This window comes from Schistocerca nitens, chromosome 5, assembly GCF_023898315.1.
Source record: "Schistocerca nitens isolate TAMUIC-IGC-003100 chromosome 5, iqSchNite1.1, whole genome shotgun sequence".
In the NCBI taxonomy this organism is placed as follows: domain Eukaryota; kingdom Metazoa; phylum Arthropoda; class Insecta; order Orthoptera; family Acrididae; genus Schistocerca; species Schistocerca nitens.
The window spans coordinates 30,411,857-30,424,232 of record NC_064618.1 but is presented as its reverse complement, the minus strand read 5'-3'; positions in this window follow the sequence as shown (position 1 = coordinate 30,424,232).

The window sequence follows — 12,376 nt, the reverse complement described above, 5'->3', positions numbered from 1 at the left end:
TCTATGACATCTCCTTCTAAATCGAGTAACGTTTCTATGGGAACGACAGGATTTTCTTGTGGGATACGAGTATCTCATTTCCGATGTACTAATCCTTCTTTACTGGAGCCCTCGCTCCCTCACATTGACGAATTAACACAGAAATTACGTCTCTATGACATACTATGGGTTCTATGACTTCTCCTTCTAAATCGAGTAACGTTTCTATGGAAAGAACAGAATTTTCTTGTGGGATACGAGTATCTCCTTTGCGATGCACTATTCCTTCTTTACTGCAACCCTCGCTCCCTCACATTGACGAATTAACACAGAAATTGCGTCTCTATGACATACTATCGGTTCTATGACATCTCCTTCTAAATCGAGTAACGTTTCTATGGAAACGACAGGATTTTCTTTGGGATGCTAGTATCTCCTTTGCGATGCACTATTCCTTCTTTACTGCATCCCTCGCTCCCTCACATTGACGAATTAACACAGAAATTGCGTCTCTATGACATACTATGGGTTCTATGACATCTCCTTCTAAATTGAGTAACGTTTCTATGGAAACGACAAGATTTTCTTTGGGATGCTAGTATCTCCTTTGCGATGCACTATTCCACCTTTACTGCATCCCTCGCTCCCTCACATTGACGAATTAACACAGAAATTGCGTCTCTATGACATACTATGGGTTCTATGACATCTCCTTCTAAATCGAGTAACGTTTCTATGGAAACGACAGGATTTTCTTTGGGATGCTAGTATCTACTTTGCGATGCACTATTCCTTCTTTACTGCAACCCTCACTGCCTCACATTGAGTAATTAACACAGAAATTGCGTCGCTATGAAATACTATGGGTTCTATGACATCTCCTTCTAAATCGAGTAACGTTTCTATGGAAACGACAGGATTTTCTTGTGGGATACGAGTATCGCCTTTCCGATGTACTATTCCTTCTTTACTGTATCCCTCGCTCCCTCACATTGACGAATTAACACAGAAATTGCGTCTCTATGACATACTATGGGTTCTATGATATCTCCTTCTAAATCGAGTAACGTTTCTATGGAAACGACTGGATTTTTATTGGGATGCTAGTATCTCCTTTGCGATGCACTATTCCTTCTTTACTGCAACCCTCGCTGCCACACATTGACGAATTAACACAGAAATTGCGTCGCTATGAAATACTATGGGTTCTATGACATCTCCTTCTAAATCGAGTAACGTTTCTATGGAAACGACAGGATTTTCTTGAGGGATACGAGTATCTCCTTTCCGATGTACTATTCCTTCTTTACTGTATCCCTCGCTCCCTCACATTGACGAATTAACACAGAAATTGCGTCTCTATGACATACTATGGGTTCTATGACATCTCCTTCTAAATCGAGTAACGTTTCTATGGAAACGACAGGATTTTCTTTGGGATGCTAGTATCTCCTTTGCGATGCACTATTCCACCTTTACTGCATCCCTCGCTGCCTCACATTGACTAATTAACACAGAAATTGCGTCTCTATGAAATACTATGGGTTCTATGACATCTCCTTCTATATCGAGTAACGTTTCTATGGAAAGGACAGGATTTTCTTGTGGGATACGAGTATCTCCTTTGCGATGCACTATTCCTTCTTTACTGCAACTCTCGCTGCCTCACATTGACGAATTAACACAGAAATTGCGTCGCTATGAAATACTATGGGTTCTATGACATCTCCTTCTAAATCGAGTAACGTTTCTATGGAAACGACAGGATTTTCTTTGGGATGCTAGTATCTCCTTTGCGATGCACTATTCCTTCTTTACCGCAACCCTCGCTGTCTCACATTGACTAATTAACACAGAAATTGCGTCGCTATGAAATACTATGGGTTCTATGACATCTCCTTCTAAATCGAGTAACGTTTCTATGGAAACGACAGGATTTTCTTTGGGATGCTAGTATCTCCTTTGCGATGCACTATTCCACCTTTACTGCATCCCTCGCTCCCTCACATTGACGAATTAACACAGAAATTGCGTCTCTATGAAATATATGGGTTCTATGACATCTCCTTCTAAATCGAGTAACGTTTCTATGGATACGACAGGATTTTCTTTGGGATGCTAGTATCTTCTTTGCGATGCACTATTCCTTCTTTACTGCAACCCTCGCTGCCTCACATTGACTAATTAACACAGAAATTGCGTCGCTATGAAATACTATGGGTTCTATGACATCTCCTTCTAAATCGAGTAACGTTTCTATGGAAACGACAGGATTTTGTTTGGGATGCTAGTATCTTCTTTGCGATGCACTATTCCTTCTCTTCTGCAACCCTCGCTGCCTCACATTCACTAATTAACACAGAAATTGCGTCGCTATGAAATACTATGGGTTCTATGACATCTCCTTCTAAATCGAGTAACGTTTCTATGGAAACGACAGGATTTTGTTTGGGATGCTAGTATCTCCTTTGTGATGCACTATTCCACCTTTACTGCATCCCTCGCTCCCTCACATTGACGAATTAACACAGAAATTACGTCTCTATGACATATTATGTGTTCTATGACATCTCCGTCTAAATCGAGTAACGTTTCTATGGAAACGACAGGATTTTCTTTGGGATGCTAGTATCTCACTTTGCGATGCACTATTCCTTCTTTACTGCAACCCTCGCAGCCTCACATTGCCTAATTATACAGAAATAGCGTCGCTATGAAATACTATGGGTTCTATGACATCTCCATCTAAATCGAGTAACGTTTCTATGGAAAGGACAGGATTTTCTTGTGGGATACGAGTATCTCCTTTGCGATGCACTATTCCTTCTTTACTGCAACTCTCGCTGCCTCACATTGACGAATTAACACAGAAATTGCGTCGCTATGAAATACTATGGGTTCTATGACATCTCCTTCTAAATCGAGTAACGTTTATATGGAAACGACAGGATTTTCTTTGGGATGCTAGTATCTCCTTTGCGATGCACTATTCCTTCTTTACTGCAACCCTCGCTGTCTCACATTGACTAATTAACACAGAAATTGCGTCGCTATGAAATACCATGGGTTCTATGACATCTCCTTCTAAATCGAGTAACGTTTCTATGGAAACGACAGGATTTTGTTTGGGATGCTAGTATCTTCTTTGCGATGCACTATTCCTTCTCTACTGCAACCCTCGCTGCCTCACATTCACTAATTAACACAGAAATTGCGTCGCTATGAAATACTATGGGTTCTATGACATCTCCTTCTAAATCGAGTAACGTTTCTATGGAAACGACAGGATTTTGTTTGGGATGCTAGTATCTCCTTTGCGATGCACTATTCCACCTTTACTGCATCCATTGCTCCCTCAAATTGACGAATTAACACAGAAATTGCGTCGCTATGAAATACTATGGGTTCTATGACATCTCCTTCTAAATCGAGTAACGTTTCTATGGAAACGACAGGATTTTCTTTGGGATGCAATATCTCCTTTGCGATGCACTATTCCTTCTTTACTGCAACCCTCGCTGCCTCACATTGAGTAATTAACACAGAAATTGCGTCGCTATGAAATACTATGGGTTCTATGACATCTCCTTCTAAATCGAGTAACGTTTCTACGGAAAGGACAGGATTTTCTTGTGGGATACGAGTATCTCCTTTCCGATGTACTACTCCTTCTTTACTGCATCCCTCGCTCCCTCACATTGACGAATTAACACAGAAATTGCGTCTCTATGACATACTATGGGTTCTATGACACCTCCTTCAAAATCGAGTAACGTTTCTATGGAAACGACAGTATTTTGTTTGGGATGCTAGTATCTCATTTCCGATGCACTATTCTTTCTTTACTGCATCCCTCGCTCCATCACATTGACTAATTAACACAGAAATTGCGTATCTATGACATACTATGGGTTCTATGACATCTCCTTCTAAATCGAGTAACGTTTCTATGGAAACGACAGGATTTTCTTTGGGATGCTAGTATCTCCTTTGCGATGCACTATTCCACCTTTACTGCATCCCTCGCTCCCTCAAATTGACGAATTAACACAGAAATTGCGTCGCTATGAAATACTATGGGTTCTATGACATCTTCTTTTAAATCGAGTAACGTTTCTATGGAAACGACAGGATTTCTTGTGGGATACGAGTATCTCCTTTCCGATGTACTATTCCTTCTTTACTGCATCCCTCGCTCCCTCACATTGACGAATTAACACAGAAATTGCGTCTCTATGACATACTATGGGTTCTATGACATCTCCTTCTAAATCGAGTAACGTTTCTATGGAAACGACAGGATTTTCTTGTGGGATACGAGTATATCCTTTCCGATGTACTATTCCTTCATTACTGCATTCCTCGCTCCCTCACATTGACAAATTAACACAGAAATTGCGTCTCTATGACATACTATGGGTTCTATTACATCTCCTTCTAAATCGAGTAACGTTTCTATGGAAACGACAGGATTTTCTTTGGGATGCTAGTATCTCCTTTGCGATGCACTATTCCACCTTTACTGCATCCCTCGCTGCCTCACATTGACTAATTAACACAGAAATTGCGTCTCTATGAAATACTATGGGTTCTATGACATCTCCTTCTATATCGAGTAACGTTTCTATGGAAAGGACAGGATTTTCTTGTGGGATACGAGTATCTCCTTTGCGATGCACTATTCCTTCTTTACTGCAACTCTCGCTGCCTCACATTGACGAATTAACACAGAAATTGCGTCGCTATGAAATACTATGGGTTCTATGACATCTCCTTCTAAATCGAGTAACGTTTATATGGAAACGACAGGATTTTCTTTGGGATGCTAGTATCTCCTTTGCGATGCACTATTCCTTCTTTACTGCAACCCTCGCTGTCTCACATTGACTAATTAACACAGAAATTGCGTCGCTATGAAATACTATGGGTTCTATGACATCTCCTTCTAAATCGAGTAACGTTTCTATGGAAACGACAGGATTTTCTTTGGGATGCTAGTATCTCCTTTGCGATGCACTATTCCACCTTTACTGCATCCCTCGCTCCCTCACATTGACGAATTAACACAGAAATTGCGTCTCTATGAAATATATGGGTTCTATGACATCTCCTTCTAAATCGAGTAACGTTTCTATGGATACGACAGGATTTTCTTTGGGATGCTAGTATCTTCGTTGCGATGCACTATTCCTTCTTTACTGCAACCCTCGCTGCCTCACATTGACTAATTAACACAGAAATTGCGTCGCTATGAAATACTATGGGTTCTATGACATCTCCTTCTAAATCGAGTAACGTTTCTATGGAAACGACAGGATTTTGTTTGGGATGCTAGTATCTTCTTTGCGATGCACTATTCCTTCTCTACTGCAACCCTCGCTGCCTCACATTCATTAATTAACACAGAAATTGCGTCGCTATGAAATACTATGGGTTCTATGACATCTCCTTCTAAATCGAGTAACGTTTCTATGGAAACGACAGGATTTTGTTTGGGATGCTAGTATCTCCTTTGCGATGCACTATTCCACCTTTACTGCATCCCTCGCTCCCTCACATTGACGAATTAACACAGAAATTACGTCTCTATGACATACTATGTGTTCTATGACATCTCCGTCTAAATCGAGTAACGTTTCTATGGAAACGACAGGATTTTCTTTGGGACGCTAGTATCTCACTTTGCGATGCACTATTCCTTCTTTACTGCAACCCTCGCAGCCTCACATTGACTAATTATACAGAAATTGCGTCGCTATGAAATACTATGGGTTCTATGACATCTCCTTCTAAATCGAGTAACGTTTCTATGGAAACGACAGGATTTTCTTTGGGATGCTAGTATCTCCTTTGCGATGCACTATTCCACCTTTACTGCATCCCTCGCTCCCTCACATTGACGAATTAACACAGAAATTGCGTCTCTATGACATACTATGGGTTCTATGACATCTCCTTCTAAATCGAGTAACGTTTCTATGGAAACGACCGGATTTTCTTTGGGATGCTAGTATCTCCTTTGCGATGCACTATTCCACCTTTACTGCATCCATTGCTCCCTCAAATTGACGAATTAACACAGAAATTGCGTCGCTATGAAATACTATGGGTTCTATGACATCTCCTTCTAAATCGAGTAACGTTTCTATGGAAACGACAGGATTTTCTTTGGGATGCAATATCTCCTTTGCGATGCACTATTCCTTCTTTACTGCAACCCTCGCTGCCTCACATCGAGTAATTAACACAGAAATTGCGTCGCTATGAAATACTATGGGTTCTATGACATCTCCTTCTAAATCGAGTAACGTTTCTACGGAAAGGACAGGATTTTCTTGTGGGATACGAGTATCTCCTTTCCGATGTACTATTCCTTCTTTACTGCATCCCTCGCTCCCTCACATTGACGAATTAACACAGAAATTGCGTCGCTATGACATACTATGGGTTCTATGACATCTCCTTCTAAATCGAGTAACGTTTCTATGGAAACGACCGGATTTTCTTTGGGATGCTAGTATCTCCTTTGCGATGCACTATTCCACCTTTACTGCATCCATTGCTCCCTCAAATTGACGAATTAACACAGAAATTGCGTCGCTATCAAATACTATGGGTTCTATGACATCTCCTTCTAAATCGAGTAACGTTTCTATGGAAACGACAGGATTTTCTTTGGGATGCTAGTATCTCCTTTGCGATGCACTATTCCACCTGTACTGCATCCCTCGCTCCCTCACATTGACTAATTAACACAGAAATTGCGTATCTATGACATACTATGGGTTCTATGACATCTCCTTCTAAATCGAGTACCGTTTCTATGGAAACGACAGGATTTTCTTTCGGATGCTAGTATCTACTTTTCGATGCACTATTCCTTCTTTACTGCAACCCTCGCTCCCTCACTTTGACTAATTAACACAGAAATTGCCTCGCTATGAAATACTATGGGCTCTATGACATCTCCTTCTAAATCGAGTAACGTTTCTATGGAAACGACAGGATTTTCTTTGGGATGCTAGTATCTCCTTTGCGATGCACTATTCCACCTTTACTGCATCCCTCGCTCCCTCGCACTGACGAATTAACACAGAAATTGCGTCTCTATGACATACTGTGGGTTCTATGACATCTCCTCCTAAATCTAGTAACGTTTCTATGGAAACGACAGGATTTTGTTTGGGATGCTAGTATCTCCTGTGCGATGCACTATTCCACCATAACTGCATCCCATGCTCCCTCACATTGACGAATTAACACAGAAATTGCGTCTGTATGACATACTATGGGTTCTATGACATCTCCTTCTAAATCGAGTAACGTTTCTATGGTAACGACAGGATTTTGTTTGGGATGCTAGTATCTCCTTTGCGATGCACTATTCCACCTTTACTGCATCCCTCGCTCCCTCACATTGACGAATTAACACAGACATTGCGTCTCTATGACATACTATGGGTTCTATGACATCTCCTTCTAAATCGAGTAACGTTTCTATGGAAACGACAGGATTTTGTTTGGGTTGCTAGTATCTCCTTTGCGATGCACTATTCCTTCTTTACTGCAACCATTGCTGCCTCACATTGACTAATTAACACAGAAATTGCGTCGCTATGAAATACTATGGGTTCTATACAGCTCCTTTTAAATCGTGTAACGTTTCTATGGAAACCACTGAATTTTCTTTGGGATGCTAGTATCTCCTTTGCTATGCACTATTCCACCTCTACTGCATCCCTCGCTCCCTCACATTGACGAATTAACACAGAAATTGCGTCTCTATGACATACTATGGGTTCTATGACATCTCCTTCTAAATCGAGTAACGTTTCTATGGAAACGACAGGATATTCTTTGGGATGCTAGTATCTACTTTTCGATGCACTATTCCTTCTTTACTGCAACCCTCGCTGCCTCACTTTGACTAATTAACACATAAATTGCGTCGCTATGAAATACTATGGGTTCTATGACATCTCCTTCTAAATCGAGTAACGTTTCTATGGAAACGACAGGATTTTCTTTGGGATGCTTGTATCTCCTTTGCGATGCACTATTCCTTCTTTACTGCAACCCTCGCTGCCTCACATTGAGTAATTAACACAGAAATTGCGTCGCTATGAAATACTATGGGTTCTATGACATCTCCTTCTAAATCGAGTAACGTTTCTACGGAAAGGACAGGATTTTCTTGTGGGATACGAGTATCTCCTTTCCGATGTACTATTCCTTCTTTAATGCATCCCTCGCTCCCTCACATTGACGAATTAACACAGAAATTGCGTCTCTATGACATACTATGGGTTCTATGACACCTCCTTCTAAATCGAGTAACGTTTCTATGGAAACGACAGGATTTTGTTTGGGATGCTTGTATCTCATTTGTGATGCACTATTCCACCTTTACTGCATCCCTCGCTCCCTCACATTGACTAATTAACACAGAAACTGCGTATCTATGACATACTATGAGTTCTATGACATCTCCTTCTAAATCGAGTAACGTTTCTATGGAAACGACAGGATTATCTTTAGGATGCTAGTATCTCCTTTGCGATGCACTTTTCCACCTTTACTGCATCCCTCGCTCCCTCACATTGACTAATTAACACAGAAATTGCGTCGCTATGAAATACTATGGGTTCTATGACATCTCCTTCTAAATCGAGTAACGTTTCTATGGAAACGACAGGATTTTCTTGTGGGATACGAGTATCTCCTTTCCGATGTACTATTCCTTCTTTACTGCATCCCTCGCTCCCTCACATTGACGAATTAACACAGAAATTGCGTCTCTATGACATACTATGGGTTCTATGATATCTCCTTCTAAATCGAGTAACGTTTCTATGGAAACGACAGGATTTTCTTTGGGATGCTAGTATCTCCTTTGCGATGCACTATTCCTTCTTTACTGCAACCCTCGCTGCCTCACATTGAGTAATTAACACAGAAATTGCGTCGCTATGAAATACTATGGGTTCTATGACATCTCCTTCTAAATCGAGTAACGTTTCTACGGAAAGGACAGGATTTTATTGTGGGATACGAGTATCTCCTTTCCGATGTACTATTCCTTCTTTAATGCATCCCTCGCTCCCTCACATTGACGAATTAACACAGAAATTGCGTCTCTATGACATACTATGGGTTCTATGACACCTCCTTCTAAATCGAGTAACGTTTCTATGGAAACGACAGGATTTTCTTTGGGATGCTTGTATCTACTTTTCGATGCACTATTCCTTCTTTACTGCAACCCTCGCTGCCTCACTTTGACTAATTAACACAGAAATTGCCTCGCTATGAAATACTATGGGTTCTATGACATCTCCTACTAAATCGAGTAACGTTTCTATGGAAACGACAGGATTTTCTTTGGGATGCTAGTATCTCCTTTGCGATGCACTATTCCACCTTTACTGCATCCCTCGCTCACTCACATTGACGAATTAACACAGAAATTGCGTCTCTATGACATACTATGGGTTCTATGACATCTCTTTCTTAATCGAGTAACGTTTCTATGGAAACGACAGGATTTTCTTGTGGGATACGAGTATCTCCTTTCCGATGTACTATTCCTTCTTTACTGCATCCCTCGCTCCCTCACATAGACGAATTAACACAGAAATTGCGTCTCTATGACATACTATGGGTTCTATGACATCTCCGTCTAAATCGAGTAACGTTTCTATGGAAACCACAGGATTTTCTTTGGGATGCTAGTATCTCCTTTGCGATGCACTATTCCACCTTTACTGCATCCCTCGCTCCCACACATTGACGAATTAACACAGAAAGTGCGTCTATATGACATACTATGGGTTCTATGACATCTCCATCTAAATCGAGTAACGTTTCTATGGAAACGACAGGATTTTCTTTGGGATGCTAGTATCTCCTTTGCGATGCACTATTCCTTCTTTACTGCAACCCTCGCTGCCTCACATTGACTAATTAACACAGAAATTGCGTCGCTATGAAATACTATGGGTTCTATGACATCCCCTTCTAAATCGAGTAACGTTTCTATGAAAACGACAGGATTTTCTTTGGGATGCTAGTATCTCCTTTGCGATGCACTATTCCACCTTTACTGCATCCCTCGCTCCCTCACAGTGACAAATTAACACAGAAATTGCGTCTCTATGACATACTATGTGTTCTATGACATCTCCGTCTAAATCGAGTAACGTTTCTATGGAAACGGCAGGATTTTCTTTGGGATGCTAGTATCTCCTTTGCGATGCACTATTCCTTCTTCACTGCAACCCTCGCTGCCTCACATTGACTAATTATTCAGAAATTGCGTCGCTATGAAATACTATGGGTTCTATGACATCTCCTTCTAAATCGAGTAACGTTTTTTATGGAAACGACAGGATTTTCTTTGGGATGCTAGTATCTCCTTTGCGATGCACTATTCCACCTTTACTGCATCCCTCGCTCCCTCACATTGACGAATTAACACAGAAATTGCGTCTCTATGACATACTATGGGTTCTATGACATCTCTTTCTTAATCGAGTAACGTTTCTATGGAAACGACAGGATTTTCTTGTGGGATACGAGTATCTCCTTTCCGATGTACTATTCCTTCTTTACTGCATCCCTCGCTGCCTCACATTGACTAATTAACACAGAAATTGCGTCGCTATGAAATACTATGGGTTCTATGACATCTCCTTCTAAATCGAGTAACGTTTCTATGGAAACGACAGGATTTTCTTTGGGATGCAATATCTCCTTTGCGATGCACTATTCCTTCTTTACTGCAACCCTCGCTGCCTCACATTGAGTAATTAACACGAAATTGCGTCGCTATGAAATACTATGGGTTCTATGACATCTCCTTCTAAATCGAGTAACGTTTCTACGGAAAGGACAGGATTTTCTTGTGGGATACGAGTATCTCCTTTCCGATGTACTATTCCTTCTTTACTGCATCCCTCGCTCCTTCACATTGACGAATAAACACAGAAATTGCGTCTCTATGATATACTATGGGTTCTATGACACCTCCTTCAAAATCGAGTAATGTTTCTATGGAAACGACAGGATTTTGTTTGGGATGCTAGTATCTGCTTTGTGATGCACTATTCCACCTTTACTGCATCCCTCGCTCCCTCACATTGACTAATTAACACCGAAATTGCGTATCTATGACAAACTATGGGTTCTATGACATCTCCTTCTAAATCGAGTAACGTTTCTATGGAAACGACAGGATTTTCTTTGGGATGCTAGTATCTCCTTTGCGATGCACTATTCCTTCTTTACTGCAACAATCGCTGCCTCACATTGACGAATTAACACAGAAATTGCGTCGCTATGAGATACTATGGGTTCTATGACATCTCCTTCTAAATCGAGTAACGTTTCTATTGAAACGACAGGATTTTCTTTGGGATGCTAGTATCTACTTTTCGATGCACTATTCCTTCTTTACTGCAACCCTCGCTGCCTCACATTGACTAATTATTCAGAAATTGCGTCGCTATGAAATACTATGGGTTCTATGACATCTCCTTCTAAATCGAGTAACGTTTTTTATGGAAACGACAGGATTTTGTTTGGGATGCTAGTATCTCCTGTGCGATGCACTATTCCACCATTACTGCATCCCACGCTCCCTCACATTGACGAATTAACACAGAAATTGCGTCTGTATGACATACTATGGGTTCAATGTCATCTCCTTCTAAATCGAGTAACGTTTCTATGGAAACGACAGGATTTTCATCGGGATGCTAGTGTCTCCTTTGCGATGCACTATTCCTTCTTTACTCCAACCCTCGCTGCCTCACATTGACTAATTAACACAGAAATTGCGTCGCAATGAAATACTATGCGTTCTATGACATCTCCTTTTAAATCGAGTAACGTTTCTATGGAAACGACAGGATTTTCTTTGGGATGCTAGTATCTCCTTTGCGATGCACTATTCCACCTTTACTGCATCCCTCGCTCCCTCACATTGACGAATTAACACAGAAATCGCGTCTCTATGACATACTATGGGTTCTATGACATCTCCTACTAAATCGAGTAACGTTTCTATGGAAACGACAGGGTTTTGTTTGGGATGCTAGTATCTCCTTTGCGATGCACTATTCCTTCTTTACTGCAACCATCGCTGCCTCACATTGACTAATTAACACAGAAATTGCGTCGCTATGAAATACTATGGGTTCTATGACATCTCCTTCTAAATCGAGTAACGTTTCTATGGAAACCACAAGATTTTCTTTGGGATGCTAGTATCTCCTTTGCGATGCACTATTCCACCTTTACTGCATCCCTCGCTCCCTCACATTGACGAATTAACACAGAAATTGCGTCTGTATGACATACTATGGGTTCTATGACATCTCCGTCTAAATCGAGTAAC